Raw genomic sequence first — 9,630 nt, forward strand, 5'->3', positions numbered from 1 at the left:
CATAATGTATCTGTCCTCTTCTATAAAGACATGGAGGTGAGTGTATAGGGCTAATGTTAGTTAGAAAGCATGCAAGAAACTGCTGGTGCATGCCAGTATGCGGGTGGCCTGGGGAAGGGATGGTTTTAAAAAAAAATCATATCACTTGATATTTTTAAAATTAAAGACCAAATTATTTTTCTAAGCACTGAAATCAGTGCTTAGATCATTATAGAAAGGGCCTGAGTGAGGGTGAGTGTGTGTGTGTTTGAGTGTGTGTGTCCTTGTTGAACAGCCTTGAACCTGTTAGAATACTCGACATAGGAAAAAGCATCGTGGGGATTAATGCGAGGATGAAAGTGTGAATTTATTGGCCGCTTCTGTGAGATATGCAACTTAGAAGAATTTTCTGATAACGCCCAAGCACTAGTCAGCGTAGCAAGCCCCACTCCTAGCACTGACCACACAACTGACTTTGCTGACTTGAGGGTGGACTTCTACTTTGGCTTGAGCTGAGCAGATATTTCAGAGGAAATGGGTGTCTTGTTTTGCATGAATTGTGACATTTTGGAAATGAAAGAACTTTAATTTGGGAATTGATAGTGTTGTCTTGGCCTGGCTACTGCTTAGCATGGAGAATTCTATTTCTTTTTCTTTTCTTTCTTGACCTCCTTTGTAAAATACTAGCTGATGTCTACTTATCTCTCTAAAATCATGCGCAAGAGAACAGAATGAGCACAGCTTTCCACATTAAAACATTTATTAACATCTGTTTCTCAATAATAATTCCAGTGATAGATGACTTGTCAAGAGAGGTCCTGCCCAGTAGTGGCTATGACTTCGGCTTCTCTAAGCTTGGATTTTGATCATCTGGGAAATTCTTCGTTTTCTGAACTTGGACTTCTTCCATTACTAGCATTATACAAGTTCAGAAACACCTGTTAAGGTATGGGGAAAGAGATAGCTCAGTTGGTAAAATGCTTGCAGCACAAGTATGGGGATCTGAGTTCAAGCCCCAGAACCTACATTAAAAACCAGGCATGCTTAGAATCGTAGCGCTGGGAAGATTAAGGAGGGTGGGTCCCCAGGACTTACTGGCCAGCCATCCCAGCCTAAAGCACGAGCCTCCAGGCTAGTGCAAAACCTCTGCCTCAAAAACAAGATAAACAGGACTGAGGAAGACCCAAGAGGTTTCTATCTAGCCACACACATGCACACCCACATATACATGAACTTGTACGCATGTGGTGAGCATGTGCATGCACATACTTAACGCACACAGAGGGAGACACCCACACATTTGGTGTGTCATGCCATCTCTGGATAGACTGTAAACATGTACTCATTCTGTGACAAATTTCATCTTAATTCAATTAGATAGAAAGAGCAATGGTCACCCAGTGATGCCAGAGACATCCAACTTTTAACTGAACGTTTACTGAGAAGGTACACTATGACCTGTCTGTTTTTATTAAAATCTCCAACAACATTTCCAAGGAAGCAGAAGTAGGCTATGACCTTGTCAGAAGAACCGCAGCATATTGGTGTCTCTGATGCTTCTGTATTCCCTGCTGGACATGTTTTGATATACAGCAAAACTTGTTTTGATATTCATGAATTCTTTGCAGCACAGAGCCGTGGGCTGGGAGCACCATTCAGGAGAGCAAGTGGCTCATCTAAAGGTTAGTGTAGCCTGATAAGTGGACAGAGAAAGATCATTTATTACCAGGTGACGCAGAACTGCCTTGGCACAGAGCCAACAGGACTTCAATTAGGCCAAGACAAATGAAGGAGGACGAAATGAAGATGCCCTGCATTGTCTCCTTAGAAACATATACAAAGCAAAGCCACTTCAGATCCCACTGGTCTGTCCCCAGGCCTGTCCTGCACGGGGAGGGACAGAACCAGTTATCCAAGGAGGCTCCCTCTGTAGTAGAAGATGGACTGGTAGCCAGATGGTACTGCGGAATATATATATGTAGGACAGAGATAATGAGGCTCCCTGGGGTTGGGGTCCCTGGTTCTGTGTGCATGACTGGGTTATGTGTTTGCCTGATAACATATATGAGGAAGACATTGCGCTTTGAGACCTGAGCACTGTTTTTATAAAGTGCTCTTTCCTATGTGATGGATCAATGCTTTTTAATCACAAAATTGTTAATTAAATTAAAAAGGAGGGCGTGTCATTTCTGACCATGTTGACCTTACTCTGTTTCTTTATCATTTCCCTTTTCCTGGGACGTTTATAATATAATTGTGAGCCAGTTCAATAGCACATGGTTCTAGTCCACAAGTAAAGAAATGAACATGCAATGATATCGTCAGCTATGATGTAATATGTAACTCTGAAGCCTGCCCCTTTAGTATCCAAATCATGGGTCCTTCCACGCTCTCATTTTAAGGAATAATGTAAAGAGACAAAGCAACCCTGATACTCTGATGAAGTGCCTCCACAGCCCAGTTAAATGTCCTGAAGTGTTTCTATTGGAACAATTAACAAGTAGATACAACCAAGTCAGAGTTTAGAGCTGGTGAGTTGGCTCAGTGGGCAAAGTGGCCTGCTGTCAAGCCTGAGGACCTAAGCTCAATTCTTAAGACCCAAGTGGTTGGAAGCAGAGAACAAACATTTTTTTTTCCGAGACGGGGTTTCTCTGTGTAGCCCCTGCTGTCCTGGAACTCACTCTGTAGACTCTCTGTGTAGCCCCTGCTGTCCTGGAACTCACTCTGTAGACCAGGCTGGCCTCAAACTCAAAAATCCACCTGCCTCTGCCTCCCAAGTGCTGGGATTACAGGCGTGCGCCACCACTGCCCTGCGAGAACAGACTCTTGCAAGTTGTCCTCTGAACTCCACACTATGCTTTTGCACATGCATACCTTTCCTCTCTCATGGGGTTATGTGTATACACACACACACACACACACACACACACACACACACACACAAGTTAAGTAAAAGGTATTTTTTTAAAAAGTAGCTGTGCAGTGGTAGCACATGCCTTTAATCCCAGCACTTGGGAGTTGGAGGCCAGCCTGGTCTACAGAGTTGGTTCCAGGACAGCCAGGGCTAAACAGGGAAACCCTGTCTTGAAAAACAAAAAAACAAAACAAACAAACAAACAAACAAAAAGGAAATTTAGGAGAGTGCAAATATTTAAAGCAAACCGCCACTATAAACAATTAAAGTAAGCATAGGATTTAAAATAACTGGCTTTCTATTCCAGGTGATTGAATGGCTTATTTTGTAAATCACTCCTCTGCTCCTGCCATGGCCACTGTTCTTTTTGCAGTGTGATAAATAAATTTGCTTTCTTTCTATTAAAAATGTATTATTTTAAAATGTTACTTACTCTGCATGCAGTACAGAAAGGTCCTGAAACTGATGATTCTGCTTCTTGCGATGTGATGGGGAACGCGCTTGGAGGGTTCAGTCCACAGATGCTTGGCTTGAGAACGGTTTGTCCAGCCCCTAAATCCACCTTGGCCTTGCATTCATCTAACTTACAAGTCATCTGACTTGTTTGTAGAAGGGAGTATTTGTCTTCTGAATTTTCCCTTGGGCTGTGGAAGAAAATAATCAGACACCATGAAACCTTTGTTGTGTGTGTGCACGTTGTAGACTCCTGGTTTCACCAGCACGGTCTGTGTCTTCGCGTCTCCACTGAAGCTTCAGTGTTGACACATGAGGCCCTGAGTTTTAATGACATAGAGGTGGTGGTGCCCAAGTGTAATTCTAGCATTGGGGGTGGAGATAGGTGGGTCCTTGGGACTCATTGGTTAGCCAACCGTTCAGTCTTTGAGCTTCTGGGTTGGAATACAAGAACCAGTCTCAAAAGTAAGATAGATGATTCCTGAGGAGCAACACCAGAAGTTGACTGGCATCTGTGCATACCTACATACATAAACACACACATGAAGGAGGGACGCAGGAAGGTCCTACTTCATCTTCTTGCAGATCATGACATCTGGCTCATCTCCAGATTGATAACTGTGATGAATACTGACCATGTCCACTCGCTAAACTTGAGTCTCAGGCTATCTCTGTATGTGCTAAACCATTTCTTCTCTCCTTCCTCTCACTTCTCCTCCTCTACCTCACAAATCTCAGGGCTGCAGACCTACCAAGAAAGTCAAGGACAATGTAGTTACAAGAGCATTGGGTGGGGAGACAGCGCCCTAACTTCCAAACTTAGGCTTCTTTTTGAGAAGGCTGAATGAACGGAGCTTGACTCACTGCCAGGCCTGCAGATTTGGTTACAAAGTTTGATTAACTGTCACAAAATCAAATCTCTGTTCACTTATCACAAAGTTTTGGATCAGAAGGCAGGATTGTTTCCAGTGAGGTGGCTCTGACCACACCTACACCACAGAGGAGAAGGAGGGGTTAATTTGAGCTTTAACCAGACAGGGACCAGATCGACTATTGATGCTTACATGTCGATTCTTTCATTTTGACTGCAATCCTTCTCTATGGATCTGCTGGCAGGACTACTGATTAGACACAGGAGACTGATGGATTGTACCCAGTTGGGGTCATATTTCATTCCCAGTTTATGACATATTAATATTTTACAGTCTGAAGAGAGTTTTGGTGGGTATTTTTGTAGACTCTGGGTCAAAAAATATTAAATGCAGATACCTGGCGGAGAAAGTATTTTTGTGATTTTGAATTTGCTTTGAAGTGAAAGTATATATGTGTCTGTGTATGTGTGTGTTGTGTCTATGTGTATTTCAGTGCTGGTACACCTGTGTGCATGTGGAGGCCAAAGTTTGGTATCAGGTGTCTTCCCTAATCTCTCTCCATCTTATTTGTTGAAATAGGATCTCTCACAGGATCTGGAGTTCACTGTAGGCTGGCTATCCAAAGGAGCCCCAAGGAGCCGCCTGTCTGCTTCCTTGGTGTGGGGATTACATGTCATGCCACCTGCCTTTCTATGTGCATGCTGGGAATCTGAACTCAGCTCCTCATGCTTGTGTGGCAACCACTTTACTACCTGAGCTATGTTCCAGCCCCAACTTTCTCTATGTAGCCCTGGCTGTCCTGGAAATCACTCTGTAGACCAGGCTGGCCTCGAACTCAGAAATTCCCCTGCCTCTGCCTCCCAAGTGCTGGGATTAAAGGCATGCACCACCACTGCCCACCCCTGGCTTTCACTTTTAAGCTACCCATTTAAACTACACTCTGTCTTCTCATTCCCTGAGTGGTGCCGACCTTGGACGGACCATTGTACATGGATCTCATATTTTGTGTAAGTGTTTCAAGAAGCGTGGGTGAACCAGATATGGCACAGGTGATTTCATAGAAGATCCGGCATGGGAATCGCAAGAGGATGTGGCTTTTTTTTCCTTCCCTGCAGTCCTTTCACTTTCTGGGGATACTGCTAAGGGCAGAGACAGTAAACTGCACTGGTAAAACCTGATGGATTACTTCAGAACCAGGGGTGACCCTACAGTCTCCTCTTGATGTTCTATTCTAATTTCATGTTTGTCTCATTTTACAACTCTCCCCATCACCTTCTACCTTCAAGTTTTTCTATACTTGGAAGGAGCGCTTTTCCAAAAAAGCATGGGCAGATAATGTGTTTAGTGGGTAACAGAGATGTCTGGGAGTTCTTAGGGGGTGCAGACAGATCCAGGATTGTGTGAATGGTCTCTAAGTTCATTGCAGAAAGTTTGCCTAAAGGAGCTTTATTGCTTATTTCTGAAGAAGGAGGAGGAAGAGGAAGAAAAGGAGGATGAGGAGGAGAAAGAGGAGGAGGAGGAAGAAGGCTGGAGAGACGACTCAGTGGTTAAGAGTACTAACTGTTCTTCCAGAGGTCCTGAGTTCAATTCCCAGCAACCACATGATGGCTCACAACCATCCAATGGGGTCTGATGCCCTCTTCTGGTGTGTCTGAAGACAGCTACAGTGTACATGAAATAAATAAATACATGCATACATAAATAATAAATAAATAATTCTTAAAAGAAAGAAAAAAAGTTTTGGGTGTATGTCTTTACACATGAGCTCTCTGAGTATCCGTATCTCTCTCTGTCTCTCTGTCTCTCTCTGTCTCTCTCTGTCTCTCTCTCTCTCTCTGTCTCTCTCTCTCTCTCTGTGTGTGTGTGTGTGTGTGTGTGTGTGTGTGTATGTATGTGTGAACGTGATATGTACATGCCGCAACAAGGGTGTGGAAGGTTACCAGCCTTTGGTCTTAGTCCCCACCTCTCTTTCTGCTATACACTAGGGTATCTAGACCCCAACTTTTGGGAATCTTCCTGTCTCTATCTCCCGTGTCCTTGTAGGAGCAGCTGGTTAGAGAGACTTAGGTTAGTGCACTTGAGTTTTATATGGGCTCTGGGGATTTGAACTTTGGGTCAAACTCCTAGCTCTATAGCATATGTTTATTGCTATTGCTGTTTTGCCTTTCCCAGTTAGGTGATTGCCAAGTATTACTATTACTCTGAAAGGCAATAGCCAAGACTCCAAAATTTACCTGATTGTGCTGTCAATCCAGGCTGCATTAGGTAGTAACAGGCAAATCATGGGGATTTTCTGAGTCTTGGAATTTTGGTTGCTGACATGAAAATGAGAAGTAAACAGACATATAATCACAGTCCTACAAAGAATGTCTGGTGTGGCTGGGCGGTGCTGGAGCATGCCTTCAATTCCAGCACTCTGGAGGCAATGAGTTCGAGGCCAGCCTGGTCTACTGAGAGAGTTCCAGGACAGCCAGAGTTACACAGAGAAACTCTGTCTCGAAAAACAAAACAAACAAACAAACAAAAAACAAAATTAACTTCTCACAGGATGTGCTGATTCAGTGGCCTGCACTTCCTCTGGGCTACAACGGCCAGAGGAAGAGCAGATCTATCCATCTCCAAGTTTCTTGGAGCCTAATAAACATGGCAGGGTCTGATCATCTTCCTTCTCAGCTCTCCTGTATGCACAGCAGAGAGAGGTGGGAGCAAATTAGCAAATAAACTCTTACTTCCTTGGCTATTATTACAGTCCTTGCCAATATTTCAAGCCAATATTTCAAGCCAAAGGAGGAGGAGGAGGAGGAGGGGAGGAGAAGAGGAAGGTAAGGGGGAGGAAGAGAAAGAAGAGGAGGAGGAGGAAGGGGAGAGAGAGGAGAGGGAGGTGGTAGGGGACATTTATGCACACCTGCCAAGCTCTATAAAAACTGTACAGTAGTCATAGAAAATTTCCAAGCAAGAAATTTCCCCATAAGCCATATAATTTGTCAGGGATTTTTTTTTTTTTAAAGAGAAAATATGATCTTTACTTGAACCAGTTGCCATGTTAAACGCCTGCTTTCCTCACTCAGTTTTATTACCAGGCTAAATACAGTCTATTTCGATGAAGGCCTTTTACAGCATATAATAAATGGGTTCATTACTCATTTTCCTCTTATTATCTGTCAATTGCTCTCAGTACTGCCGAGAGTGGACGTTAGGCCCCAGTAGCCAGAACCTTACAGAGTGCAATTGATGATGATACTTAACACTCTAAAGCACACAGAGCTGCAAACGCTTTTCCCTGATCCCTTAGCCTGGGTTGAGTCCTCATCACTAACTCCATTTTATTTTCTCCTGTCAAATAGGGACTTCCACGCTTCTCCCCCATATAAAACCTCCCCCCATTCTGTAATGGTCACAGCCTTATTCAGCTAGTTTAAATAATTTTCTCTGCACGCAGAGAGGTGGGGGGTGGGTAGGTGAGGAAGGAAGGGAGATGTTATAGACCTAAGTGTAATATTGCTAGAAATAACTGGACAGTCACTTAAAACTTCACTCAGATTGACTTCAGATGCTTTGTACAGGCGCTATTGGCTTTGGATGTCTGTCAATAGTTATGTTATAATCTAATCCAAAGAAAGGTGGGGGCCAGCACCAAAACATGTTGATTTACTGGATGGATTATGAGCTTTCAACAGATTACTTCGTCCAGGCGGAGTACAACCCCCTCATCATAACCTTGTATCATGATCCCTTGATGCAACACATGAAAGTTAGAATCCTTGGTTTCCAGAACAGTTGTCTTAGGAAATAAACAACCCTACCTTTGGTAATTAATTTAAGTTAGTCACTTCATTCATAAGTAAAAAATTTAAATTTTCATTTATAAGAAAGCACAGGGCTTTCTCTCTGAAACTGAAAGCTATTTATAAATCACATGGTCCCTGTGGGTTGGTAATACTCATATTTCTACCACAAGTGGAATCCCCATCCCTGAGTAATTCACATAAGTTCTTTGTGGTACCACTACTTCCATGTTGGCTAAATGAGTATATTTCTAGCTAGTTTTCCACATTGGTGAATACCCATAGCATACTCACCAAAGGACTGTATTAGATACTCATAAAGATCAGATTTTATCGCTATACTCACTGTTGTATGGCATGCACCTTTTTCTCTTTAAATATAATTTATGGTTTTTTTTTTTTTGATGCTGGGATTAAATCCTGGATACCTCACACATGCTCTGTGCCTGCTCTACCACTGTGCCACACTGACAGCCCCATGTTGGGTGTTTTGATTTACCATCAATATCAGTCCTTACAACATGATGAAGTCAGTCTTGGTGTTACTGTCCCACGTCTATATGGGAAAATCACTGGAAAGAAGTAAGTGACATCCTCCACACCTGCCTGTCCAACCCATGTCCGGTCTTCCCAGTAGAACTTGCTTCGTGTAAGAGTCCAAGTTCCGAGGGGGGCACGAGAAGGCCTGGAAGGCTTTTGTACCTCAATTTGTTCTCTGTCTTATTGCTGTAAACAATGACCTGACAAAGGCAAGGCGAGGGAGTGAGACTTTATTTCGATCTGTAGTTTGACAATGCCATCCATTATGGCTCACAAGTCAAAGCAGCCAGAGCATGAAGCTGCTGGTCACGCAACATCTGTAGTTGGGGAGCAGAGATGGATGCTGGTGCTCACTTTCTCCTTTGGGTCAGTCCAAAGCATGGTGCCACACACAGACAGGGTCTCAGTTTTCCTTCCCCAGTTAATCCAGTCTAGAACCCACCTCCCAAGAAGCATGCTTGTCCCCTAGGTGATTCCAGACCCTGTCAGACTGGTAGTGAACATTAATCATCATAGCAAGTATGCTGTTCATACTGCTTGTGACTGTTATGCCACCAAAGGCATCCCTTTGCCCCAGCCTTGCCCATGAAGGGCAGAGCTATTCCATTGTGTCTTTTTTGTTGCCTGGGGTTATGGAAGAGGCCCATTCATGGTGAGCTGTTTCTTAGTGGTTGAGTGAATAAGAAACTTGGTGTTTGGTTCTAAGAGAAACACTGTTCCATTCTGGGTGATTTATTAATACTAGAGGTAGTCAAGGGGTGGATTAACAGCAAAAGGCCCTTCCTATGGCATTGCTGTAAATGATCACATGTAACTGGGGGGAAAAAAAGGAACAAGAACTATCACTAGGGTCCACCTCAGTCTTCCAACTGAATTTGGCTTTTCTGTGATAAAAGCTGGGCTTCAGAAAACTGTGCTCAGGATTTAAAACGATTGAGACACCATTTCTTCAGAAAGTTGGTTTCCTGGGTCAAAAAGTTAACTTAGCTTTGATTTTCATCCTTGGAAAAACGACCATGGAAGACACTACTTCTAGAAATTGAGCATAGATGAGCATCAAGTGGCTCTGCATAGACATCTGGAAGCC

At 43.4% G+C, this 9,630-nt stretch overlaps 1 long non-coding RNA gene across 1 annotated transcript; it reads right to left on the minus strand.

Annotated features, from left to right (window-relative positions):
- Window positions 1-721: 721 nt before the first annotated feature.
- Window positions 722-6,536, minus strand: LOC116081761. The gene is made up of 4 exons (XR_004114997.1): window positions 6,453-6,536; window positions 3,327-3,537; window positions 1,498-1,672; window positions 722-917 (listed from the first exon to the last, which is right to left on the minus strand). It is a non-coding gene; the product is annotated as an uncharacterized LOC116081761 (long non-coding RNA).
- Between the last annotated feature and the right edge of the window lie 3,094 nt (window positions 6,537-9,630).

Source organism: Mastomys coucha, unplaced genomic scaffold (assembly GCF_008632895.1).
Source record: "Mastomys coucha isolate ucsf_1 unplaced genomic scaffold, UCSF_Mcou_1 pScaffold7, whole genome shotgun sequence".
In the NCBI taxonomy this organism is placed as follows: domain Eukaryota; kingdom Metazoa; phylum Chordata; class Mammalia; order Rodentia; family Muridae; genus Mastomys; species Mastomys coucha.